Here is a 26,801-nt window from a genome sequence, read left to right as displayed (position 1 = left end):
TTTCTAATCTTTTTGGTCAGGTAGAATTTTCAGATGATTGAGATTGGGTTCAATTCTCTGTTTAACTGAAAAAGAATTGATATTCTGTCAAAAATAAAAGTGACATGTAACAGAGGAAAGTTTTATCTTTAGCTAGTTAAAAATCTCTCAGGAAGATAACTTTGTTAATTATATGAAACATATTTCTTTTTATTGTTGTTTCCTCTCCTTCCCCTCAGTTTGTCTACTGTTCTTTATTTTTCCAGATGTTTACTGTTCTTTAGATTTTTATAAAGGGAAGGGGGAAGGCGATTAGACCACGTCTGTGTTGAGAACTAGCTTCAATACTCTTTATTGTTAAGAATGTAACCAGATGCTTAACTAAAATATTTGATCCTCTGTGTTTCAGTCAAAAGCTCCTTTTTAAATCATAGATAAAGCAAGGTCAGAAGAAAGCCATTCCCTGGCTTTATGAACTGAGGAAGTAATCTGGGTGCGTGTCTTGGAGATATCTAACTCCCCACGTAGGAATAAAGCTAAATCTGGAGCTAGTTTCAGGTTTAATATCTTCCACTGAAAGTTGGACCTTCTGAAATCCAATGCAAGGTAGAACTCACAAATGGAGATTTTGTTTTGTGAGGGTGTAATTGCACTAGTCAGTTCAGTCCTAAGCCCTACGCTGTTTACATAGGCTTACGTGTGTACAAATTGGCATTATGGCACTTTGTATGAATTATATCAATCAAGATAGAATTAGAGAAGTCTTTATTTGTTGTATTATAGCAGGAAATCTGAAGACAAATGATACCAATGGTGTAGCAACAACTTAGCTTACATTCTACCCTAGAGGTACAATGATTGTTTTGTTGTGTGTTTGCTTTTATGCCTAATCTTTGTTACAGAGTGTTATAAACACGGTGAAATGAATTAAGATTTTTTTCTTCCACATTTTTTTCCAAGCAAAATAAGGTCACTTGTTATTCTAATTGTCCTCCCTGATACTGATAAAATTCCAAACTATACATGCTATATTGTACGTATCTTAGATGCTGCAACTATGTTAGGCAGTTATATGTGATATGCTCATCTATTATTCTGTCTCCTCTTTGACCTGCCTTGAACCGTTTGGCCAGGATCCAAATCCCACCAAAATCAATGAAAATATTTTCACTGATTTCATTCAGTTTCAGATCTGATCTGTAGCAAACCTGTCTAGGGCATCATAAGCACAATATCTTCCTTCACGGACAGTGCATTTAGTTTTTCTCTTTTAATTTTTTTTTCCTTCTTGGCAGCTTAAAGTCTTTGCTGTTCTGCTTGCACAAGCTTCACAGATTGTGCAGCAGGGCAGTAGAATGAATGGTCAGACTCCTTTGACCCACACACTGTGAATCTCAACCTTCAGATAAGATCTACCACCAGCACTGGAAAGGAACTATTCGTAAAGCACTTATCCTTATACAATACCCAGCCAGAATCCTGCCTGGGGGCAGGAGGTACTTTCCTAGAAGGTCATGTTGCTTCTGGACGTGAAAACCCAAAAAGTTTTGGGTTGCCTACTCAAGTTTGTCTGGGCAGTGCTGCGCTGAAGTTTCTGAAAATCTCCTGAAGATCTCCAAGGACAACACAGGAGAAATGGGGCAGGAGGCTGCTGGAGCAGCAAATGACAGCCACCCTTGCTTACTTTGCTTGTGTCCATGTCCTGGAAAGCCAGGATGTCCACTGCTTCTGTGACAGAACATCTGGCCCTTAAGGACCATCAGCACTGGGGCTGAGGAGACAAAAATCACAGCCCCTTTTACCTTCTCTGAAGAGCAATCTCAGCTCTTCAGGGCTCCCCGATGAACTATGCCATGACCATGACGCTCTCCTTTGATCTGGTACTGTCATTGCCTGATGAAGTTCAGGTTTGCCCAGATGGCTGAGAAACATGGGCCTAATTTTGTGTGTGGGAGAAGGTGGCCAAGGAGACTGCTCATGGTTGGTCCTGGCTAGTTCTCCTTAGCTACAGCAGTACCACGGCCAGCCTCCTGCACGTCTGTGGGTCAGGCCAGGCCACCAGGCAGAGGAGGTCTGCTCCTATGGGTCTTTGTGTTTAATTCTTAAGGAAAAGTCAGTACCATCCTGCCCACGGAGGCTATAAAGGTACCTCTGTCTTCTAATGTTTTATCTGTAGCATTGTGTGTATGAAACTGTTTTAAAACAAGTAAATCTTGTTTGAAATGTTGGTTTTTCCCCTCCTTTGCCCCTAACTTTATCTTTGAGGGGTTCCTGAAGGAATTAGGATGGAGGTTTCAGACTGGTAGTTTTGAGTGGTTGTTTGATTTTTTTTTTCCCCCAGGATGTGGGAGGTGCCTCAAACCATAGACAAACTTTTAAAACTGGGTCATCTTTCCCCACCAACTGGGGAAATTTTTCTTGAAAATCTACAGCAGAATATGAAAATCCTCCTGTATTCTCTGGGAAACTGTGGAGAGAAGAAAATATGTCAACAACACTAGTAGATACCTTTAAAACCAGGAATCAGATCCCTCTGAATCTCCTGAGATCAGATTTCTTTTTAAAGATTATTTTAGAATAAAAAACGTAATTTCATTTATTTTCTCTCTAAAGTTTAAGTCATTAGATTGTATCCACATCACATTATCCAGCTTTTCCTTCCAGCCATAAAGACTAGAAACTCTCAATTTTTTGAAATAAAAACAGGGACGTCTTTTCTGGTTGTTTCCGAATTTCTTCTTTTCACATAATCACTTGGTTTCCAGGAATGCGATTCTCTCAGTAGTCCCTGAAATGTTAATCAACATCCAGCCAAATCATGGGAGTGAGCCAGTGTTGTGGTTTAACCCAGCAGGCAGCTAAATACCACACAGCCATTTGCTCACTCTCCCCCCCGCAGTGGGATGGGGGAGAGAATCGGGAAAAAAAAAGTAAAATTCATGGGTTGAGATAAAGACAGTTTAATTGAACAGAAAAGGAAAGGGAAATATTAATAATAATGATAAAAGAATATACAAAATAAGTGATGCACAATGCAATTGCTCACCACCTGCCGACCGATGCCCAGCCAGTCCCCGAGCAGCGGTCACCCCCCCTCCGGGGCTAACTCCCCCCCTAGTTTATGTGCTGAGCATGACGCCCCATGGTATGGAATGTCCCTTTGGCCAGTTGGGGTCAGCTGTCCTGGCTGTGCCCCCTCCCAGCTTCTTGTGCACCTCCAGCCCTCTCAGTCGGTAGAGCATGGGAAGCTGAAAAGTCCTTGCCTAGTGTAAGCATTACCTAGCAACAACTAAAACATCGGTGTGTTATCAACATTGTTCTCATCCTAAACCCAAAACACAGCACTGTACCAGCTACTAGGAAGGAAATTAACTCTACCCCTGCCGAAACCAGGACAGCCACATTACTCCACCACAAACTAGGCTGTTTGTTAGTCAAAATCTATAAGGATATGATCAATATGGATAGATTACACATTATAAACCACAGATCAAGTGCTGCATAGAGATCTCCTTGTGTTCCCTGGCCGCGTACAGACCAGGGGATAACTCCTACTCCCATGGGATAATTGCACTCACAGTAGTGTCAGGTTACTGGAGGCTGTTGATATCAGTTGGCCACACTGAAGAAAACAATAAGGCCCATTTAGCTCCAGATGCAGTCCAGAAGTTCTGGGGAATGCATGTTATCCCCGTCCCCAGCACGCCTGCATCTCTCCTCTCACTTCAGTAAGCAGATTTTCCATTCCCATTGAACTCACACAGCAAAGTGATATCACTACATAGGAAAGGAAAGAAATCTCTGAAATACAATCCAGCAAGATGAGGGGTATTTTGGCTAGAGAATAGAAAGAAAAGTGAAGTATGAAACAAAGGAAATTTGAAATAAATATGGATTTTCTTGGAAGGAAATAATTATCTCTTTTCCCCACAAACATAAAAAATATAGTTTTGATTCTTTTGTCTGATACCACCTAAAAGGAGTAGCGCATCCCTACAAAGTGCCATGGATCAGCAGGTCTTTTCAGTTTTTTCAGGGACAGGTCTTTTGTCAGACTTGTGATGACAGGCTTATTTGGCCTAAATACACAAGATAACAGAGACGGCAAGATAATTTGCTATCTTAATTTGATATCATAGGTACACCAGCTGCATAAGGAAAGGTGTTCAAAGGCAAATAAAATGTAACTGCAGAGATGTTTAGCACACCAAATCTGACCCGTGCCTGTACGATATAGGTGTATGGCCGGGGTAGACTCAGCAGCTCCATTTCTAGATCCTCTGTGGTAGAAAAATCTGAATTTTTTCAGAAAAACAAAATCTATATTGCCTATAGCAAACGTGTGCCCAGGTTTTATAAGCTGTTGCCAGCAGAAGAAAAGAGCCACTCAATTTTTCCAGATAATTCCATCTGTCAGTTAATCATGACTATTGGATAGTGAGCAGCAGAACTGAGATTTCCACTGAAAATGAAGATTCAATTTCAGAAGGATTTTTTAAAGAAAAACATGTAATTTTATAAATACATGAAGAACTAAAATTATATGTTTTTTTGACAACACTTTAAATGCTGAAGAAATAAGACTGAAAAGATACACACACTCTCTTTGAAACATCTTAATTCCCTTTTTTGCTTTTGGTTGTTCCTTCTCACTTGTTTCCCCTGATTCCTTTATCACGGAGGTGGGTAGTAAAAAGGGTGAAAGTGCTGGGAGGCTCCTCTTCATTTTTCCTGCATGCATCCGATGTGATTTCCTTGCACTGTATGCAATAGTCGTCCTTTCTCAGTGGCTGAAAACTGAGGACACTGAGGGTGAGACACGCCATGGAGTTGTTGCTGGAAAGGATTTTCTCCGTCTACCTTTCTGGTCCCTCCAGAGTTCCTTCATGTTTTGGTCTCAGCTCCAGACCTGTTTCATTATATGTTTTTATATGGGAACTAAAAAATGCAATTAAATGTAAATAAATTATTTTTCCATACAGAATTTGCAATTGAGCTGTATGTTCTATGATGAGAAAAGCATACAGGAAAAATAAGAGCAGATCAAGACAAATAGAGCAAAATTACATTATTTTCCCGTCTTTCCTTTCTTTCCCTTCCTCCACAGCACTCCAGTGTCTGGAAACCATTTGGATCAGAAAATTATTGATAGATAAACAATGACCTCCACTTCATAAATATTTTAATACCCATAGATACGATGTCACACTCGGAGATTACATTATACTTACCATTCTTTTTTTTCAGCTTGTTATACATTGGCTCTACTGGTAAGCATCCAGGCTTTCTGCCAGTAGAGACCAAATGAAGCTATGTAGGATGCTTTAGCTTAGATTAGGCTGGATTTAAGCCACCCTCCTGCGTCCCAGTGTCTTTAACTTGGACAACTGGGCTCATGAAGTTTAGCTCACACTGCAGTTTACTAAAGACTCCACATGCAAGCAATGGAAAAAGAGACGTCTATTTTAACGGGTTAATGGTGTATAATCTACCCTTCTGCCTTTCCATTGCCACCCACGAACAAGAACAGAGGAATGGCTCTATACTGTTTATTAAACAGAAATAATAAAATTCAGGTACAAATAGAATACAGGAAATATCATAAACTTAAGCTCTAGAAAGAGAAGACTTGGGAAAAGAAAAGTTTTGGTTTTCTTCCTCAAAATTAGTCTTTACAATGTAAAATAACATACTGATGTTTTGTTGAAAGTATTTTCTATACTAAAATTGTCACATCACAACTATAAAAGGACGGAGGTTCCACAATAACTTTAATGGAATGCTGACTTTATTGCTTAATTATGGCCTTTTTCATGTCAACAGTATTAATCACACATTACAGTGTCTGTCTGCTTCCTCCCAGGATAAGACCCGCAGATACGTGACATTTAAGTTGGGAATATCATAATTGTTTTTGGCTGAGGGGAGGGTTACTTGATGATGTGACAGCATAGATGTGTCTGCAAAAAGCTTTTCATATTATAAATAGCAAGGATCGTGACATCTAGTACATTAAGTTGGGAATATCATAATTGTTTTTGGCTGAGGGGGAGGGTTACCTGATGATGTGACAGCATAGATGTGTCTGCGAAAAGCTTTTCATATTATAAATAGCAAGTATCGTGACATCTTGTACAAAAAATGTTATCTGTATTGAGTAAATACAAATAAATAAGGATTTTGCTGAGGAGTGACCTGGCAGATACATCTGCTGTTGTAAGATACATCTTGCATGGCCACACGTTCCATTTATTTGAGGATGATCCGTAACAGTCTCCTAGTAGGACACGTGTAGTCCAACAGCAGTAACAGCTGCTAAGCAAAAGGAGATAAACTTGGAAATCATCAAGGGGGAGGCTGTTCTTCCTTTTGAGAAAAAATAAAGAACCAACCTCATGGAAACACAGTAAAGCACCTTATAAGAGTAATCAGTGAACTAAATAAAGCACACTCAAAAATATAATCCTATTTCACCTCTAGTAACTAAAAAAAAAAAGGAATCCTAACTTTCCCATATGAATATGCTACATATACATTTTTATTAGCTCATCTCCAATAACAAGACTCTAATAATTGGTTGAAAAGCAATCTATGACTATTTATAGTAAGAGCAGTTGCCAAGCAGGAGCTGATAGTCAGCCTCAGTCTTTGCTAAGTCGTACTATCATTATTCCTGCAGCTGCAATGCAAGTGCAAAAAGAAAATGAGGCTCTCATTATTTTCCTGTGCTGCCCTCTTCCTCTAGGCTATTTTAGTTTTGCAAGTGGATTTTGAGTCCCACCAAACTGTTACCTCAGAGGCAACATCATCACGGTGGGCTGTGGTAGTTGCATACAACAAGCCCTTCCATTGGAGCCAAGTTTCAGAAGACCACTTAAGTGTAAAAAGGCACTGTGGGTTGTGGTAGCGACATGGGATTGGTCCCAAATGGACCTGAATTGTTGTGGTGGGCTAGATCTACCCTTTAGGGTCGGTCTCCTGAGCCCAAATGAGGTCTGCATCTCAGGCAGGCACCATGTGTCCTGGGTACCATGCTCACCTGAAAGCAGATGACACAGAAAGAACTTGGTTGTTCCTGTAAGTTGCTTCAATGCTCAGACAATAGCCAAGCAAACAGTCAACAACCTCAGTCCCCTAACACTATAACAATAGCTGTGGATTTAAGTGTATTAAAAAAAAAAGAAAAAAAAGGAAAACATCCATAGCTGGGTTCTTTTTCTTCTGGTTTCTGAGCCCCGAGGGTTGAACTCAATTAGAATATTCTGATTAGATCCAATTTTTTTTTCTGGAACATGAAGAATTCCTCCCTCTCCACCTCCCCAAAGTGCAGCAATTACAATAAAATCAGGAGCTGATAATAACAACAGTCATGTACTCAAACCAAGCAGCACACACATGCACACACAAAATAATAAGACTCTAAGAGGAAGCCAGGTATTGTGAAAAAAAAAGAAAGAGGCAGAGGTTTGGGGGCTGATCGTTGGTGGATGCTGGAAAAAAAGGTTGCATAGAGCATTAGGCTCAGATGTGAATCAACACCTCTACCAACAGAATATCTTGGTTCTGTAGTCAATGGAAAGAGTTAAATGTCTCTGGGGTTGACTTAAAGCACCTAAATTAAATGTCTAAAGTCAAACTGTGTGAATACTCCTCAGAAATAATGGAGGAAAGTGACTTAAGATTGTGTATATTTTCATTAGGAGACACTGAGCTACTAATTTTGCCAGCAATTTATAAACTTGGATGATTTTATATTTTTATATTTTGCTAGTGAAATACTGACAAGGATAGTTTAGCAAAGGAAAAGGCAGTATTAGGAGTTTAGAATTATGAGTCTGGCCCTTTCGTGTTTGACCTTCATGAATACAATACAATTTGTTTTCGTTTTTTAATTTTAAAGCATGACAAAGATCTTAGCTGACAAAATTAAAGGCAGATACAAGGAATCTAAGAGCGCTTAGCTATCATTCAGGTAGCATCTTCAGATGCTACTGGGCAGTGGGGGAGGTGGCAAGAGTGGCCACATTTCAAGGAGCATGATTTCTCCCGGGGAGACCCGCAGGTTCAGCATTTCTCGTTTCCCACTCTAACATCCTCTCTTCCGTTTCTCCTGTCACATGTGGCACCCACACTATGTCTGAAGTCAGCTGAAAACTTTGGTTTTTTTCATGAGGTGTTTGAGTTATAAAACCTGTATTCAGCTGAATGAATCTCTAAGGTCATCAACACCCGTGTCTCTCTTTCCTGTCTTTTTCCTCTTTTGTATTTTCCAGTGAGTGGGAACTCTTACCTCCGAGTTAACTTGCTGTCAGTTTCCCATGTTTTGTAATTAACACCCAGAACCTGCACTTTTTTCTTTTTTTTTTTTTTTTAAGCGAGAAGAAAGGCCTGATGGCTGCAGTCCATTAACAGTCTCTCAGTGCTTTGCTCTCAACTTATTTGCTTTAAATTGAGACCTTACTTATAACGAAACCACTGTTGCTGAGCACAGAGTATTGCTACATTCACACAGATCACTTTGCCCGGTTTTCATACACATTAGTAAATTGTGGAAGATCAAATACCTCACCCAGCTGACACATATGGAATTGATCCTGAAGCAACCTTGTATTCACTGTCTCAGTTTCAAGATAGTATATTAAACTATCGCTTTTGAAAGGCAGTCCCAACAGCAAACAAAAATGGTGCTTGAATGTTAAGTGATAAACAAGATTTGAGACAGAGGTTGAGTACTGTATTTGCAAACAAAATGCAGACTCAGGCGGCTGACTTGCATATTTGCAGATAAGGTGCTAATTGCATGAAGTAGGAATTTGAAAGCCCAGAACTGAAAGCTCAGAACTCTGGGCAGGGTGTAATTGTATTTAAATAGATAACGTGAAATTACAAGGGGACAAAAAATTGAGAAAACCTGAAGTTATTAATTCTATCTTACATAATTAAATGGAAAAAATGAATTTATAGCATTCCATGGTGTTATATAATAGCTATTAGAAGTTTTAACTAAATTTTAATGCTTTTAAAAGTATTTCCTTGCATTAATGCTTTTTAAAATATTTTCTTGTATGTTCTACTTTATTTAATTGTTACCTAACAATTAGAGCTCATTCCTGACCAGTTCCAGAAAACCATTGTTATCCATGGCATTTCTATCACTAGCTACTGTTTTTACTCTAAGCATTACTGTTAATGCTTATGTCTTAATAAAATTAAAGGTTTCATCAACAGTTTAAAAATCCATTTATAACTTGACTTGTAAAAGTGAAAAATAGAAAAACAGATTGTAAAAAAAATGTAGGTGCCTTACGACTTGCCGTGGGCCCCACAAAGTAGATGCCTCAGCAGCATATCGACAGTTCTGCTAAAAATTAGAGATGATCATGCTCTGCCTCCAAAGATAAAGCGTTTAATAATAAATAACCCTACTTTAGATCTCAGTGTGATGGACAAAAGAAAGATTTAATCATTGCAAGTTGGTTGCTGCCCAAGAATCAGTGATTTTGACTTGATTGCATTCAGTGTGAGTAAAAGGAAGAAAGGTTCAAGTAGTATTACGGCATATATGTCATGCTTTCAAACTGAAAGTCTCATGGGCAGAGAAAATGTAAGGATAAGTTGGAGAGGAATGTTTAGAATTAAAGGCGTGAATGAAAATTAAGGGCTCTATAAGATGAATTTCTAAGACAGCCAAAAATCATGATTACACAAGAAAAACAGGCAACACTATTTTTTGGCCACTAAACAGAGAAGTGAAGGCAGTATATAGAAATTTAAAAAAAATTAAAAAAATACGTTACAGTAGGGTAATAAAGAAAATGGATTGCAATAAGTATGAAAGAGAATTAAACTGAAAAGTTTAAGACACCAAAAAGAGATTTAAGGTATCTTTACAGAAATAAAGAAACAGATACAAGGATTTGAAAAAGATGGAGACAGATCTATGAATTTTAAAAAAATACACTGGGAACAAAACAGACCCTACAAACACTGGGATTCTATTAGTAAATAGTTGTGATAAACCTATTAATAGACAGGCAACCCAGAAACGGTCGAAATGATTTGTTCTCCATTTGGAAACAATAAGGACATTCTTATTACATAAGAATATCCTTTAATGAGGTTAATGAGTACTTTCCAGTTAATTAATAGACATTAAACAACATCTGCCAGTAGGCCTGAATAACTTTTACCCGAGAGCCCTAAAAGACTTGGCTGGGGAGAGCACTTATTCGCTGACATTAATTTTTAATAAACCTCAAAATAGCAGGGAAATGCCAGAAGACTGGGGGAACGCTGCTGTGCCAATATTCAGAAAGGGCAAGTGGTCCTACCCAAGTAACTTGAGCTAGTGAGAAAAAAAGCTGCTTTGGGAATCAGCTGATAGGGAATTAAAGGACAGTTCACAAGTGATTAAGGGAAAAGAATTTTGTCAGACCTAATTTCTGAATAAATCTACTACTATTACGCCATGTAAAAGAAAAGCTATTCTCCCCCCGCACCGGCCCCAAACGAATAAATGGTGAATGGGTTCAGAATTGGCTAATGGGTGGTTCTAAATATAGGAATGTGAAAACAGGGATTTTCTGTTGGGACCAGCAGGGAAGAGGAGCACTGCTAGTGCTTGTCAACATTTTCATCGATGATTTGGTTGTAACTCTAAAATCACTGGTGACGTAAATAAACAGCGATGAGGACAATCAAATAAAGTGGTCTGCTTCACTTAATAAGTGGACTCTGTTCTGACATTTTAATACAGGTGTATGAAAGTTGCCTGCAAAATATGGGACGGCACCCTGGTCGGTAGCGACTGAGAAAAAGATCTTGGTGTCACACTAAACTCCAGCTTTGCTGTGGCAAGAAAAGGATGGTGCTGTCCACGCAGGTACAGCATCGTGTAGGGTTTGTCTTTGCGCTCTGCAATGGTAAAACTGGGATTAACTTGGTTCAGTTGTGGGGTCCTTTTAAAAAAGAAGTTGCAAAGTGAGAAAGGGAGCAGAAGAGACCCCTCAACTGCACTAAGTTGATCCCGGTTTTACCATTGCAGAGTGCAAAGATAGTGCTTTACACCGAGAGGCTTAAGGACTGCATCTATTCGGTTTATCCAAGGGCAGGTTGAGAGGGAACTTGATTACAGTGTGTACGTACCTTCATGGGGAAAACAGACTGGGTGCCAAAGGGCTCTTTCATCCAGCAGAGAAAAGGCATAGGAAGAACCAGTGGCTGGAAACCGAAGCCAAACAGATTCAAATGACAAATTAGACAGAATCTTTTGCCAGGGAGGCTGACCAGTTGTCAGAAAAATTACTGAGGAAGACTGCAGGATTTCCGTCTCAGATGAAGACTGTGCGTCTTTTGGGAGACGTGCTTTAGCTGAACACAGGTAACAGTTTAGTCGAGCAGCAGAGGTCCCTGAGCTCAGCGCAGGAGAGAACAGATGAAATGCAGGGGCCAGTGATGCTCAGAAGGTCAGACGGGTGTGATCTGATGAGTCATGCCAGCCTTAAGCTTTGGGAATTTATGGGTCAATAATAGTAATCTTAATCATAATCATAACTGTAATTGCAATTGTAAACACAATCGCAATAGCAACACTAATAAACTTTTTTTAGTTTTACGTTGTGCCTGAAATGTAAGGGGCCAAATCCTGATTAAGTGACACAGCCCAGGAAAGTGGATTATCCTATGGGGAAAAGAAGTAAGATTTTGGGCCACAAAAATGCTCCTTCTTCCTCTGGGGCCCTAAAGAGATATGGCTTCTGCTTCAGGACTGCGGTGAGATGAGGAGACAGTTGACCAGATGGATTTTTGTCACATAAGATGCCCTGCCATCTTACGGTGTGATGCTGCCCCCATAATCCCTGGAAGAGGACCACACCGGCGCTTGAGCCTCTTGTGCTGCTTCTCTCGGTTCTCCAAACATGCCATTTCCATGGAGTCTCAGCACCTGCACCCATTGCAGATGGAGCCTTCTGCACTCTCAAAGGGGTGGGCAGGAGGGATTACTCAGAGATATGAGTCCATCACGTTCTGTCATTTGTGAAAAACTTAATTGACTATGGCATTTCATCTTAAAAAAAAAAAAGGTCTGCTTGTAAAACATCTGCGGTCAGGCTTTGGATGAAAATTTCACAAAGACGTAAAGTACACTAATTGTAACCTTCTGTACATCTTCTTCTCCTTGACCTGCTCATCACCTTTTGTCTAATTAGCATCTACTACCTATCAGCTTAAACATTTCTAAGTAAACTTTAATTCAACATATCCTGAAAACAACCCTCAGGAGTTCAATGTTTTTGATTTACCATAACTATGAATTTGAGTGCCCTTCTCCTGTGGCGGGGCACTGATGAAAATCTACACAGGGGCCTTTGTGGGGAGAAGTGACCCCACGGTTGTGGAGTGGACATTGAGTCACAGTGGAGTAAATTGCAGGTTTACCCCTCTGCTTCCTTGGAGCACCTTCTCTGGGGTGTGGGAGAGGGTCCACACTCTTCTTATCCCCACAGCAGTTTTCCTCACTTCCTAACAGGGATGCAGAAACCCCAAAACTTCCTCCAACATGCTTAGAACTAAAGTATCATCCAGTTATTTACGCATTTTAGAAAAACTTTGTTGCATATTTCCCTGACCGTTCTGTAACTGCTCTAAAAATAAAAACTCATTGCACACAGCTGCAACACAGCACTGTAGATTTTGGCATTTCCAAATGCATATTCTTAGTAGTTGTATCCGCTATTTAAAGGACTGATCAACTCTTACTATGCACATTTATTTTCCTTTGCAAACATTGTTTTTTTGGCTCAGGTCTGGAAGAAGAGATCTTATTAAAAAGAAAATATACGTTTTCTCCTGGTTTAGATAAAAATTGTTATGGTTAGTGTAAATGTTGTTATTTTAATTTAATTTTTGTGTGCCACACTTGAGGAAAAAGCCCTTAACTGTTATGTGTCCTGGATAATTTCTTTTTTTCAAAGAGCAATATTAATGTTGAACATGTTCACATTTTGTTCTTTTTTTACATGTTTTTGTGGGTTTCCCCCCACTGTTACTGCAAAAACAGCTACATAAAAAAAATTTAAATGTGAAAGAAAACTTCTGAGAGCAAACTAGATAAAAATATCATGAAAACTGATTTTCACTGGCCTTCAAGGCATTAGGATTTTGATCCTGGTTCTCATATTAGTCTTGAGAAGTTGGCAATGTCATTGCTTCCAGAATTAGTTGCTGACAGTTCACCCCAACAGGATTACTTGCATACTTAAAGTCAGGCAAGTGCAGAAGTGTTTGCAGAACCAGACTTTAATAAGCAGCTGTACACTCACCTGCAAGCGCAGGGGATGAATAATGAGTCATCAGCCCTCCGAGGGCAGCGTAGTTCGGCTCCGTGGCCATTACCGCAGAATGTGGTCGGGCACCAAAGTTGCAAATGTCCTTTTCTCTTCAGTTTCCCGCCCCCTTCCTTTCAGAAAAAGTGGGGCCCTGACATTGTGACATTTCTTTTGTGCTCCAACCATCATTTCATACACCTGTAGAAATTCTCAGAAGAGATTATGGGCAGTCTGGTTAATTTGTTTTGCAGTTTGACATCCTGGTGCATTTGCACAATTGCTTTGTTAAAAAAAAGTTGCAAAACCCGACTCTTCTCCCAGGCGAAACCTGGGAGGACATCAGCAACACCAGCAGCATTTAGAAAATGCACCGTGTGGGCACATATAGCGGGAAAGCTAACTCTGAGAGTCTGCACTTTTGGAGAGCTGAATGCGCGTGTGGGTGCATCTCTCCAGAAACATACATTTTATTGTCAAGGATGATAACTGGGCGCTGGTGTTTTGTGAGGATGATGCTCCCTTCGTTACGAAGTAGAAGAGCAGTGGCTGACATGCCAGCTGGTCAGTGAAAGCTTTCATCCCCATTTCTCTTGTGACTTTTGCAGTTCTCATGACTCTGGATTTAATGCTTTTGCTTGAAGTATGATGTGCCACATACCTCTTCAAGTACCACGTGGACCAACTCCTCCCCTAACCTCTAACTTCCCTCATGAAGCAACTGATCCCCAAGAACAGTGCAACCTTAGCGAGGTACATTTAAAATAAGACAGCTCATGTAGTTTGGAAATCAAGCTTTACTGCCCCAACCTCCAGCAAACAGTTGCTTGTACATGTTACGTATCGGTAGGATTTCACACACTTTTGTAATTCAAAGACATCATCCGGTGTAGACCTGCTCTTTTGGTTATATATAATATTTGGTTATATTAAATATAAATATAAATAAATATACAGGACAACACGTTACAGATGAGCTAACGCCACAGTGAGGGTCTTTTTGCACTGCCTAACTCCTTGTTACCATACATCTGCAGTGACCTGGTGTTGCATGCATTTAGCTGGCGTTGATGTTCTACCTTTCACCTCCACAAAGGCAAGGAAAAGCCCTAAGATACACAGCTCCCAGGTATAGCATTTATTTGTAGCTGACCTCGCTCTCCTGCCTGGGCAGGGCCAGGGTGCAGTGACTTAAATGAGAGGACCAAGGGACTTCGGTGGGGTGGCACAGATATCTGCCAGTGACTAATTAAATTAACGGCGTCCGTCTGGACTCATGGGTTTAACTCGGAATTTCCTTACATTTGTGGATTGACTGTGGAACAACATAATTGCATAAATGAGTTTTCATGTCCAAATTGAGGACACAGATATAATCCTTGGCTATGTTATGTAAACCCACACATTTTCAATCAGTAGAAATGCAAATACATTTTTATGTTTGTAAAAAAAACCCCTCTTTGCTTAATAAGCAGGTTTATTTTATCCGTGCCAAATACTCATTCCATATTTATAAAACGTGAGCTCTGAAAGCAGCCCTATTTTACTTCAGGTACCAAATACAAATGATCATTCTTAACGCCTAGTCTTTCCAGGTTTTGAATAAATGTTGATCTTGCAACAAAACAAAAAGGTGTTAGCTGTTATTTTCTTCTGCTCCTGCTTTATGCTATATTTAGGGAATCCTTTGCCGGTAGCATTCCTAAGTAATGGATTCTGGGCATACATACTATGGCATATTTTGTTAACATGTAAGAGGAAGTATCCCAGTCTTCAAATCCCACCTATTATAACCTTTAAAAAATTATGAATGCTCTGAATGGCAGAAGAATGTCTGTACGTGTTGCAAAACTTTCATTGCCGGTGAAAACGGAGCAAAAATTAACATCACATCATGAAAGTGCAAAGCAAATTAAGGAAATTAAATCATTTTCATCAACTCTGGCTATATCTGCTAAATATTTTCTAACCGTTGTAAGAAAGAAAAACAGAAGGCAAACTCGCAATGAATAGAAACAATAATGGTCAGTAGCATGTGTTGCATGGTATTTGAATGGAAAGTAATTTATCACTTCTGAAATAAAAGCTGTTTATCCTTGTGTTTCACTGTCTGTAACAATCCTTATAATTTATCTGTGAAAAAGTGAGAAACTGTACCACCATTAGCATATGAATACCTGACACATCAAATTGGCTGTACAATAACAGAAGGACATTTGCTATTGGTGTATGCACACAGACAAAGCAGCCATTTTGGGGGGGGGGGAATAAAAAAATGAAATGGTGTGGGTGTTTAACCCGTTGTATGTCTCTCTGGTTTCACAGAGAGGCTTTGATGAGGACAGCCTGGCAGAGTGGCTGGAAATTCCTAAAAAAACCCCAAACGAGTACGCAGGTTAAATGCTGGAACGAAGATCATACGTGTTAAATTTGTGTTCAGATGGTAGCGGGTGAGACGACGGAAGAAATGCAAGAAACCCATCTGGAATAAGCGATTTTGTGTGTTTTTTACGTGTGCACCCGGGGTGGGGGGAGGACAGAAACGCGGAGATTGTGCAGAAACGAACCATTGCCTACGTACAGTTTTATTTCATGGCAACAACATCGCGGGCCTTGGGTCAGATGTGTGAAACTATTTCTCAAAGAAGCTGCATACATAATTGAGGCCCTATGAAGGGTTCTCAGTTGAAGTTGCCAGGCTACATTCGTTTCAAAAGCAGAGCCATTTGTTATCAAATTTAGATTAACTCTCTCGGCACTGGACACGTAGTTTAAAGCACAGCTTTGCAGACCGTCCTTGCTGTCGGAGGAAGGAGGAACAGTGCCTGATCACTGACAGTACTGTTATTTTGCAAAGGATGGAAATCTTACCCGTACTTAGGCCTGCAAAGCGGTAATCTAAAAAGAAGGTTAATTTCTGAAGGATATCTTTATGCTTTGTTCTCTCTTAGAAGCCACAGTGGTCTTTTTTCTCCCATTCTTTTCTTTCCCTTTAAAAAAAAAGTCATGATTTCAGCTTTAGTTTGGGAATATATTAGTAAATCAATATTTGCTGCTGGTTTTTTGCAAGCACACTGTGTCTGCCTTCACCAAATTTTTTTCTAATTTTATTTTAAATGGGGTTTCAAGTGTTTAAACATACAGATTAGCAACTCAAGATATTTGTGTTTTTCAGCCCCACATGGCCCTCAACAGCTGGGTGTGATCCCGTAGCCTTTACTTGCACTGGTGATACTTACTGATGTAACTGCAGTGTGACTTCTGTCACATTCAAGGATCACTAATGAGAGAAAAAATTGCACTAATTGTTATAATTTATTATTTATTTCCTTGAGCATCCCAGTGTTCCGTGTGCTTTCCGAGCAGAGGAGATGTTCTTGCCCCATGGAGCTCACATGGCTGTTACAAGCCAGACATAGGGCTTGATGATGCCGTGTCTTAAGTAACAAAGGGCAACCGATAAAAGCAAACACCCAAAATCACAAACATCCGTTCACCACATTAATCTGCTTTCGCTGGGCTCATGCCCTCCCTGTGCTTGCTTTTAGTAAATATTGTAGCAGTTGAGTGCCAATGGCAAAATATTTGTGGAAAGCAAATTTCGTATCCTGGAAAGAAGTGTTTGCTAGAAACTGTTGGTGCCCTTTCTTGATGGAGACGTTGGACACTCCTGAGCTCAGCAGGAACATACGTGTGCTTGAAGGTAAGGTGCTTTGGCCCCGATGCTCAAGGGTCATTCTCCAACCCTCAGTGAAATCAACCACCTTTGAAGGTAGATGCTTTGTTGGGTAGAGGCCAGAGTGATCACTCAAAACTTTACAGCCTTAACTCCAGTGAAGCAGTTCATGACTTCTCCAGCCAAAGGCAGCTGGTAAGTACAATGCAGGTTTTGAATATCAGTAATGAAGTTATACAGTAGGGAAAAAAAAACCAAAACCAACACCCAGAACCACCAAACCTACCTTGTAATCTGCTCACAGATATGACAAAAGATGAAAAAATGGCTACATCTATCAAATAAATTATTCATCATGAATTATTTGCTCTGTCTAGCCTTAAATTAGGTTTACTCAGGCTAATCAGCAAATATATGCCAACAATTAAACCCAACAGAACATCCCAGTCATACACATATTGTGTGTGCCTGAATGTGTCATACCGTGCAGACATTTTGAGCAAGAAAAAAGAAAGATGTACCTACTTTTGTAAACTCTGTATAAAAGACAAGGATTTTTCAGTAAATTCTCTTTCAAAGTATTAAAGCTTTGCGGTTTTAGAGCTTTTAAACCTGAATTTTTTACCCAATTTAATTTGACATTTCTATTTTCATTTCTCTAACAAATTGGAGTCCCTACATAAGACTTTTACTATTGTGAAGCTTAATATACCATACTAAATATAGCATTCTTAACTATCTGTGCTTTTCCTTCTTGAAACACAAGCTTAGGGCATTTAATCCACATCCCTTCATCAACATAAGATGCTGCTTTGTTAGAATCAAGTCAAGCCTGTTGTAGCTGTTGACATGTATGTTGGTAAAACTGAATTTCATCTTTGTAGTTTCTGAGTGGAGAGAAGACTTTGTTTTAGTAAAGACGACGAGAATACCACCAAACACCGTGCTGCCACATTAAAACGACTTTCCCCATAAAAATGGACACACTGCATTTTATTGTTCATATATGTAAAGATGTAACTCACTTGTTTAAGCCGTTAGTAGGTGACTACACCAAGTTGCCTGCCATATTAGAGAGAATGATCCTTCGTGTAATCTACAAACGTCTTCTGAAAAACAAGGGGCAAAGATAAGCTGAATTAAAAAGCGAGGAGAGCAAAGGTACACAGCATAACATTTACCCTTTGATTGTTCTAAAGGAAGATATATCATGTATGCGTGCCCCCACACAACCCTGGATATTATTCTAAAACTACAAACCATTTGCTTATTTAAAGCCCTGTGCAGCTAACAATACTACAGGGCTAGTAAATCCTGCCGAGCACTCTTTGAGAATCTTGTTTATTTACTGGTGGAAGTGATGTACCATACTTGTGTATCCATGACAACACTGCAACATGCTGGAGCAGGACTAGGTCTTTTCTTGCTCCTGCAATAAGAGATTAAAAGTAAGAGGCTAAATCTTATTAAATAGCAGAAGCTTTTCAAAAGATAAAACATAAAGTTCATGGGAGCATATAATAGTTGTTCATGGTAATATATTTGTGCTATTTCAATGCTTTTGTTAGGTTCCTCTGTTGATTGTAAACAGTCCTGAATGGTGAACATACCAGGAAAGATAAAACTTTGCAGCTCCTCCTGGAGTTTGTAATACAGGAAAGTGATTCACCAGCGTCAAGCCTGAATTGTTAAGAATATCCTTTTTAAAGTGTATTAAATTGGATCATGCTGTAATTTTTATCTTTTCTTGAAAGGTGTTACAGGTTCTTTACTATTTTTTGTTCTCATGCCAAATGCTTTGATTAAGAATGTTATATGATCCAGTGGATTAGTAATGTATATTGCCTATTTATATTTATAAATCCATACATTCTCTTGGTGCATTTGTGCTTGCCGTGCCGTTGATACGTTAGACTGATATGATTGAGATGCAAATTATGTGTATGTGGTGGAATTTAGACATAAAATGAAAATTCAATTCTTTATAAACCATTGTTTTTCTTACTGTTACTCTTGATTATGTTACCATTGCCTTGACAAAGGTTGTGCACTTTTAAGGTTTAGAAATGCACCTTGAAAAGTTAAACCAAATTAATTCTGTGCAAGCAAATCTATGCAATAAAGGAACAGTTCCTTAGCTAGCAGTAGGCTCCAGAACAATATTTATCTTCCTCTGACATCTTAATAAATAACACAGTAGGCCAAATTCTAGCGTAGGTTTCTCAGCATTCATAGATTTTAAATGACAAAAGATTTTGATTTAATACATCAGACGTCCTCTATGTATATTGTATTTTTCAGACACATTAGTACTTAAGCTAATGTCTAAAATACAAGGCTAATATGTTACCTATATTCTGATGGCAGGATAAAGAAAGTTTTCTGTTTTAATATTGTGTGTTACTTGAATCTGTCAGTTGATTCACTAAAATTAGAGATGAAGCCCTGAAACAATCAGTAAGCCTTAGCTGAGACCAGCCCATCGCTGTACATTAAAAAATGAGGATCAGGGTGTGGCAGCTCTGGAAATTATACAGAAAACACCCTTGGACTGAATTGAGTAACTTCTTACTTTTTTCAGAATAACAGCAAAATAAAATAATTTTTTAAAAAAGGATAATAAGAAAAAATAAATTATTTCTGTGGGTTTTGTCTCATTTTCTATCCCTTTCTCAACACGCTATACATTGGTTATCTCTGCACAAACAAGGCAACAGTTGCTTGTTAAACAGCTGCTTCTGCGGATACCTGCTCTTCAGCTAGAAGAGACACACAGGTTTTGGTCTCCCGTTGGCTGATTTTGATCATTATACTTCAGGGTGAGAGGGGGCTGCTTACACACCTGTTGTTCAGGTGTGTGTCTGTGTACACATATAAACGAAGCTGTGAATTTGGCGGGGGGAATATAATTGTCCTTATTGCCGTCTGGGTTAGCATTTACCCAGTCTGTGAAGTCAGGAGGAGCCTTGTGCTAATGGCAGCCATCTAAGTGAGAATAATTTGCATTTTCAGCAGAGAAAGGAGTGGAAGATGGGTCTCCCACCAACTGGATAAATGCTATTCTCAGGCTAACTTAACCGTGTGGCATCTTCGGTGTTAGAAAAACAATACTTTTCACGATTTCAGCTTTGATATTGGTGCCAAATTTCCATCCAAACGATGGCACAGAAACTCCTCTTTGCAATATCTTTCTCCTTTTTCAGGTCAGGCTTTGTAGACCGTCACTGTTTTGCCTTCTTCAAAATATTTCTACGATGCTATTGTACAGAAATATCAGAGAAAACTCCTAAAAACAAAGCAAAAATAAAGACCCGGTCAAAGCAGAGGTCTCTGCCTTCCCCATAACACAAGGAGATAGGAATGGGATTGACCACTTTGGACACTGTTGGTCACTCTGGTATTAGCATGTAATTATTTCATACAATAGCATAAGTTTCACAGACAAGTAGTTTCACTAATCGTTCATCTCTGATGATCCACTCTGACTTGGTCTAAGAGCAACCTGGTAATACTGTTGGGATATTTCCCTCCTTTATGCTGAGTGACCAGAGTTTAGCCAGATGGAAGAGACTCTGAGTGACTTCTTTGATTTTTACAGCTAGAGAGGATTGTGTCTTTTTTGGGGACTGCGGTGAAGAACGCTATACCTGTTGCCACTTAGAGGCAGGTAAGGAATATTACAACCTGCAAGTGATCTAGCTGGAGATAATAATAATTTGTCTTACTCGCCACTTCAGTAAGGTCCCTTACTGGAGTTTGTTTGGACTGCGTAAAATGCAAATTAATCCTCCGAGCACAAGTGCTTATTTTACATTTCCTGGCTCTGCCTGCAGACATCATTTGAAACGTTCAGAAATGGCCACAAGCAGGTTGGCCAGGGTGGTCATCAACCCTCGGAGGGTTTGCTTCCAGGTATTTTTCCATCTAATCCGAGAAAATGTGTCTTTTGGCTCCGGTGGATTTGGGATTCTTGTTAAACAAGAGTACAGACCTCATGCTTTTAAGATTACTGTCAGGTTGGAGAGAAGACAGCTGAACGAGGCAGAGACTGTTAACTAAACCGGCACCAACTTTCCAACAAGCGGCTATGATGACATCTTCTTTCCTAGTTTTGTTTTCACTTCAATAGGCACGCGTAGCTTTTTGTTACTTGGTACAGAGTGTGCAGTTCCAACGCATTAGCATTTTGGGGAATTGTTTCTTTCCTGTAGCTGAGCTGGGATATTTTAAAGTCTTTTGCAGCATGGATGAATTGCCCAGAATTCTTTTGCACACCCTGCAGATATATGTTGTTTTATTTTCCGCAATGTCTGTCTAAAAATACTTAATTGTTTAGCAAGTTCAGCTGCAAGAAGTGTTGATTTTATCAGCTATATTTATGCATCCTGAAATAAGATATCCTTAGTGTGTTTGCACAATGATAGTAAACCATAGTTTGTAAAGATTTGTAAGCAACAGTAGATTGAAACGCAGGCAGGAAACCCATCAAAAAGCAGGCAGCAAATTAAAGGAGGAGTGAAATAAGTTACAAACTAAAATTTAAAATAGATGTCTCAAAAATACTTTTTTGAAAATGAAACATATTTTAAGAAAAGATAACATGGTATGGAATTTATATGAAATTTGAGGCCAAATTCCTGAAAACATGCATATCGACATTCATGACAAAGCAGTCCTCTCACCATACCTCCTTGCATCTGCTCTCCATGTGAGGGTACATGCAGGAAAGGACTGTGGAGTGCAAAATCCAGTTTCGGAGAGCAGTTGTGAACTTCACAGCCATGCACATCAGATACTAACTCACAGGGAGAGACATGTTAGCTTCAGCCTTAATTTTCACGTCTCCCGTTACCTGTCCTTGCTTCAGCGGTTCTTCTCAGTCTGCAGCATCGTGCTCTCCTTCTGCAGCGCCCAGGGAAGGTACGTGCTCAGCGTGGCCCTGGGCGCGCTTTGCCTGAGCTGGACAACTTTGCTTTTCAGGGTGCTACAACACTCCAGCAGCGCAGAGCCACTGGCTTCAAAGCAGTTTCCACGATCTGCATCAAATGTCCAGCAGCCGTTCTATTGCAAATCAATTGTTTTATTATCCATAAAAAACCCCCAAACCAACAACTTTATTGAAATAACATATTGAGATTCCATTAAAAAGTCAAATAAATACCTTAAAGAATAAGTAAGATGACACCCTTATTTGCAACTTATTTCCACATATGGGCACACATAAGCATGGAGCAGTTTTAGGGATTACAATCCAAATACAGGAATGGGGAAAAGTTCAGCTGTTCTGTACATGGAATACTGTAAATTTTGTTTGTATTGTCTAAAAGTGAGGTAGGGCAGTGGGAGCGACAAAGATAAAGAAGTGGGTGATAAGCCCTCATTTTCGATTGCTGATGTGAAAAAAGTTCAGAAAATAATAATTATAGAAAGAACTTGCATGGCCTACAGTTCTCTCCTCATCAAAATATTTTTACTGCTGGTTTCCTCAGGATGCCAGCCACCAGGGTGGCTGAGCAATAATACTTTGTAAATAGTGGAATTTCTCACTCTTATCAACTATATTAGAGCGACTTATTAAAGTTTTACTCAAACACATCCTATTGACAAGGTTCAGTGTGAGCACTTGTTATTCACTGCAAAATACAGTTAATAAACAAAAAATGTGGTAAATGGTGCATATTATTTTGCTTGATAACATCCCATTAGATAAATTTTTTAAGAGACCTCAGCTGATATTATGTGTTCAAAAGGCAAGAGAACAAAACAGATTTATTTACCAGAGTCCAGATGGTAACATAGCTGTTGTTTGTATGCACATCTGTAGCATTTACATGGCAAGAAAACGTCAAAGAATTTTGAAACTTGGCTTATTAGTTGTAATCATGCAGTTGCAGATCTAGAACAAGTATAAAATCCCATATGAACAAGGAAATATGTAAAACAGTGATTTTCACCTTACATTTTGTTTGTGGGATGATGTTACTGAGTCTGCTGGACAGAGTCAGTGAACCTTTTTAAAAACTGGCAGCATTCTAAAGAGGATTTTGTTGAACATGGCTCTGCTGTTGGCATCGTTGACTAGAAACGTAAGTCACGAGACGGTACCGTAAATTGAGTTGCCATTGTTAGCTCTGGGCACAAACTAGACTGCTAGCAATAGGTAAATCGTAAAAAGATTTATAGATTCTATTTGATTCAGATAAGCATCCAAAACCATTCAGGGTGGATATTGGGATGGATTCATGAACAGGCCAGTGTATTTCAGCTGATGTGCAGGGGCCAGACTGTGGACTTGCAGGGGCTGAAAGAGGTTCCAGGGCGTCTAAAAACAACCAAAGGTTGATTGAAGCAGTTGTTTTCACTATGAAGGGTTCCGATGTGCTTGGCCAAAGTATATCCCCAACATAAGGGTGCTGAAAATGCAGTGTCATTATACACATTTTGCACCATGTTAATCTGATAGCTACGTGGTTGACTATTGCAGAGGATGATCACAGACAACCCTGGAAAGCAATGAGTTGGGGTTGTCCCGATTGCCTAAGCGTGCCTTAGAAAAGAAGGAGTTAATCGCAGCTGTAAACAGTAGCACTGTTTTTGAGTAGCACTCAAAACAGATTGTGTTTGTTAGGTTGCTCCAGTGTTTTTCTTTTCTTTTCCAATTGTGAAAGACACTGCAAATCCTTTGCTACCTCTAAAGTTCATACGAGGTGAAATCTTACGTTCTTACATCTGGTGACATTATACCTTTAACATTTTGCCAAATTCTCCCTGTATTTATGTAAAAGTTGAAGGGTTTTGTTTAGAAGATGTTAGTACTTGCTGGAGGCACATTTTAAATATCTTGTAATGGTCTTAGAAACCCAAAATATGCACAGCCAAACTGAGTTTCACTGTATAATGCAAATAACACCCTACAAAATTTGATAAAACAGGATATCCAAGTAACTTTCACATAAAAAACCCCAAACACCAGTTTTCAGTCTTTCAGGAAGTTTCATAAGGACTCAATGTATCTGTATTTAAGTTCAGATCGCTGCTGGTAAAATGCTATTTTCCCTTTTTCAAATGCTTAAATGTAAGCTATGTGCAATTTTAGTTTACATTGAAAGCTTTTTCTTACAATTTTTTTCCCAAATTTCTGCTGTGTTCATGTTCTCTTTTTGATCATGGAATACACAGAATTTCAGTAAGAAAAGCAATTTTGAAATTCATAAGCAATTTTTTTTTCTTTTTTCAACAGATAGTTTTATTATACTAAAGTTATGTTTTGTAGGGACGGTTATAGGAAAAATTTCTAGCTGCTTTCTTATATTTTTAATTTGGCTGATGGTATTTGCAGAAGAATTCATTGCAAAAGGATAAGTATGTGACTCAGTCATTTAGGATATAGGAAATTTTAGTTAATTTGCACGTATTAATTGTATTACTTAAAAGTGATAGGACAAAGTGTTTGAATTTAGTTGCCTAAAACTAGGCAGCTAAAACCATCTCAAATCATTTATAACCAGTCAAATTTTAAAATCAGTAAATTCCCCTAATTTCCATTGGATTTGTAAATCATATTAATCAATTAGTATTGATGTTGTTTAACTGTATGACCTATTTACCGTACCCTCATAAGAAAAATTTAGTCCTGACCTGGCCCTCTTCTGAGACTGCATGTGTTCTTAATCAGTTTAATTAGTACAGACACTGTCACCAATAAGCCCACTCTAAAGTGGCTAATTGCTTTATCTGCATGTTTTCGGAATGTATTCCGAATACTAGCCCAAGTAGTACTATTTTACAATAGTAAGTCTAAAATACAGTGAATAACAAAGCTTGCAGAATATATATAACACTCTGATTAACTTCTAAAGAGTCAATACATCACCTGGGGACTGTGAAACCCAACATCGCCCCTAGAAGAAGCTCAGTGAAGTAATTAATGATATTGGTATATATAAACAGGCACGCACACTCTTGCTCTCACAGCTGTGACTTGGTCTAAGTTCGGTGGAGCTTTTCTTCATTTACCTCCCTCCGACACGAGGCTTTAGTTACGTGACATGAAGACGTTATTTGCATTAGTCTGAAAATAAATATTAGGCTAAGCAAATGTATAAAACTTGGTCTCTCAGACTCACAGCTTGCAGGGTACTGAGCTCCCCGGGCTGTCTTCACGTCCCATATTGGGCACGTTGTCTTCTGCAGCATCAGGTTCAAAACGCTTCACTGTCAAACACTGCCTGCTTCAGTAATCCGCACACTCGCTGGCTGTTGCTTCAAGCTGTATGGAAGCAGTATGTATACGTGGCCTATTCAAGTAGTTCACATGATACGTCTACTTAAAGCTATCGTTTTGCTCTATACCTGCCCATAGAAGTAAATTATAGCTACTTTTTTTCTATAGAGTGCTCTTAAATATAATTATCTCTCTTCATTTTTTATAGGGGAAATGGGGTTTAGAACTGACTCTTGACACTTGATGCACATTTGGCAGGAGGCCAAGGCGAATCAGAATAAACATCCAGAAGAAAATGCCGAATACAAGAAAATAACAGCAACTTAATACGATTTAATGCCAATAAAGTGGTTAAGGCTAGTGGAAACAATCCTTGATCTTTTCTTCTTCTAATAAATTAAAAATGATTTTGTAATACGTTATAGCTGGTGTAGCTCCTTCCAACTAGGGCTATCCATCACAGCCTGGATGGAAACACTGCTTTTCCTCCATATCACGGCAGCCAAACTGTTGAGGAAGGCTCGTGGCAGAGGACAGAGGGTAATGATGATCTACACACTCTGATCAAGAGCCTCTTCCTGCCATTTTCTACAATTTCCTTTATATTCTTTTATTGAAGCAACAGGTACCAGCTCCTGCTCTAACATACGCTGCGATGCAGCCATTCTATCAATCCACACCTCCAAAGCTGTTTTGGGTCCCGGGATGCAAAGCTCGACCTTCAGCCGTGCCTAGCCGAACCAGCGGCACTGAGCAATGCAAATTGTCTTCCTACACCACGTATGGAGAGACCCCAGTGGTACCCCACCTCTTCCCTCCTCTCCTCTCATCCCGTTTGGGTGTTTCATATTAAAGGGTCACAGCAGCTGAGGTTTGACCTCACGTCTGACATACACTTCATTGCCTGAGCGCTTCCCTCTTTCTCATCCACTGCCCGACCCGCAGCCGCTCCCTTCCCAGCCCAGCAAATCTGAACTATTTTACGCAGAATACAGATGCTGTGGGCTGAGGGGCTCTCCCACCCTGTGGCATCGGGTGGTTAGGCCGTGTCCTGAGAGGCTGCAGGAAGAGATAAAACTCAGTGAGGTGAAGGTGTGATGTAAGCGTGTGTTTCCTATACTCCCGTTGAGTTACCAAAGAAAACATAGCAAAGAAGTGAGAGGTACCTCTGACTCCACCACTGGTTTTTGTCATGTTCTGTCCAGCAGATGTTTTCTTGAAGATCTCGAGAGATGGGCAAAGGTGAGAAAGCCCAAGAAGCCGTGGTTCATAGAATGGTTTGGAAGGGACCTCTAAAGGTCATCTAGTCCAACCCCCCTGCCCTGGGCAGGGACATCTTCCACTAGATCAGGTTGCTCAGAGCCCCGTCCAGCCTGACCTTGAATGTTTCCAGGGATGGGGCATCCACCACCTCCCTGGGCAACCTCTTCCAGTGTTTCACCACCTTCATCATGAAAAAAATTTCTTCCTTACGTCTAGTCTGAATCTACCCTCTTTTAGTTTAAAACCGTTACCCCTTGTCCTGTCGCTACAGGCCCTGCTAAAAAGTCTGTCCCCATCTTTCTTATAAGCCCCCTTTAAGTATTAAAAGATGTGA

This window comes from Aptenodytes forsteri, unplaced genomic scaffold (genome assembly GCF_000699145.1).
Source record: "Aptenodytes forsteri isolate BGI_AS27 unplaced genomic scaffold, ASM69914v1 Scaffold41, whole genome shotgun sequence".
Lineage (NCBI taxonomy): Eukaryota > Metazoa > Chordata > Aves > Sphenisciformes > Spheniscidae > Aptenodytes > Aptenodytes forsteri.
The sequence above is the reverse complement of the archived record's forward strand: the minus strand, read 5'-3'. Positions refer to the sequence as shown.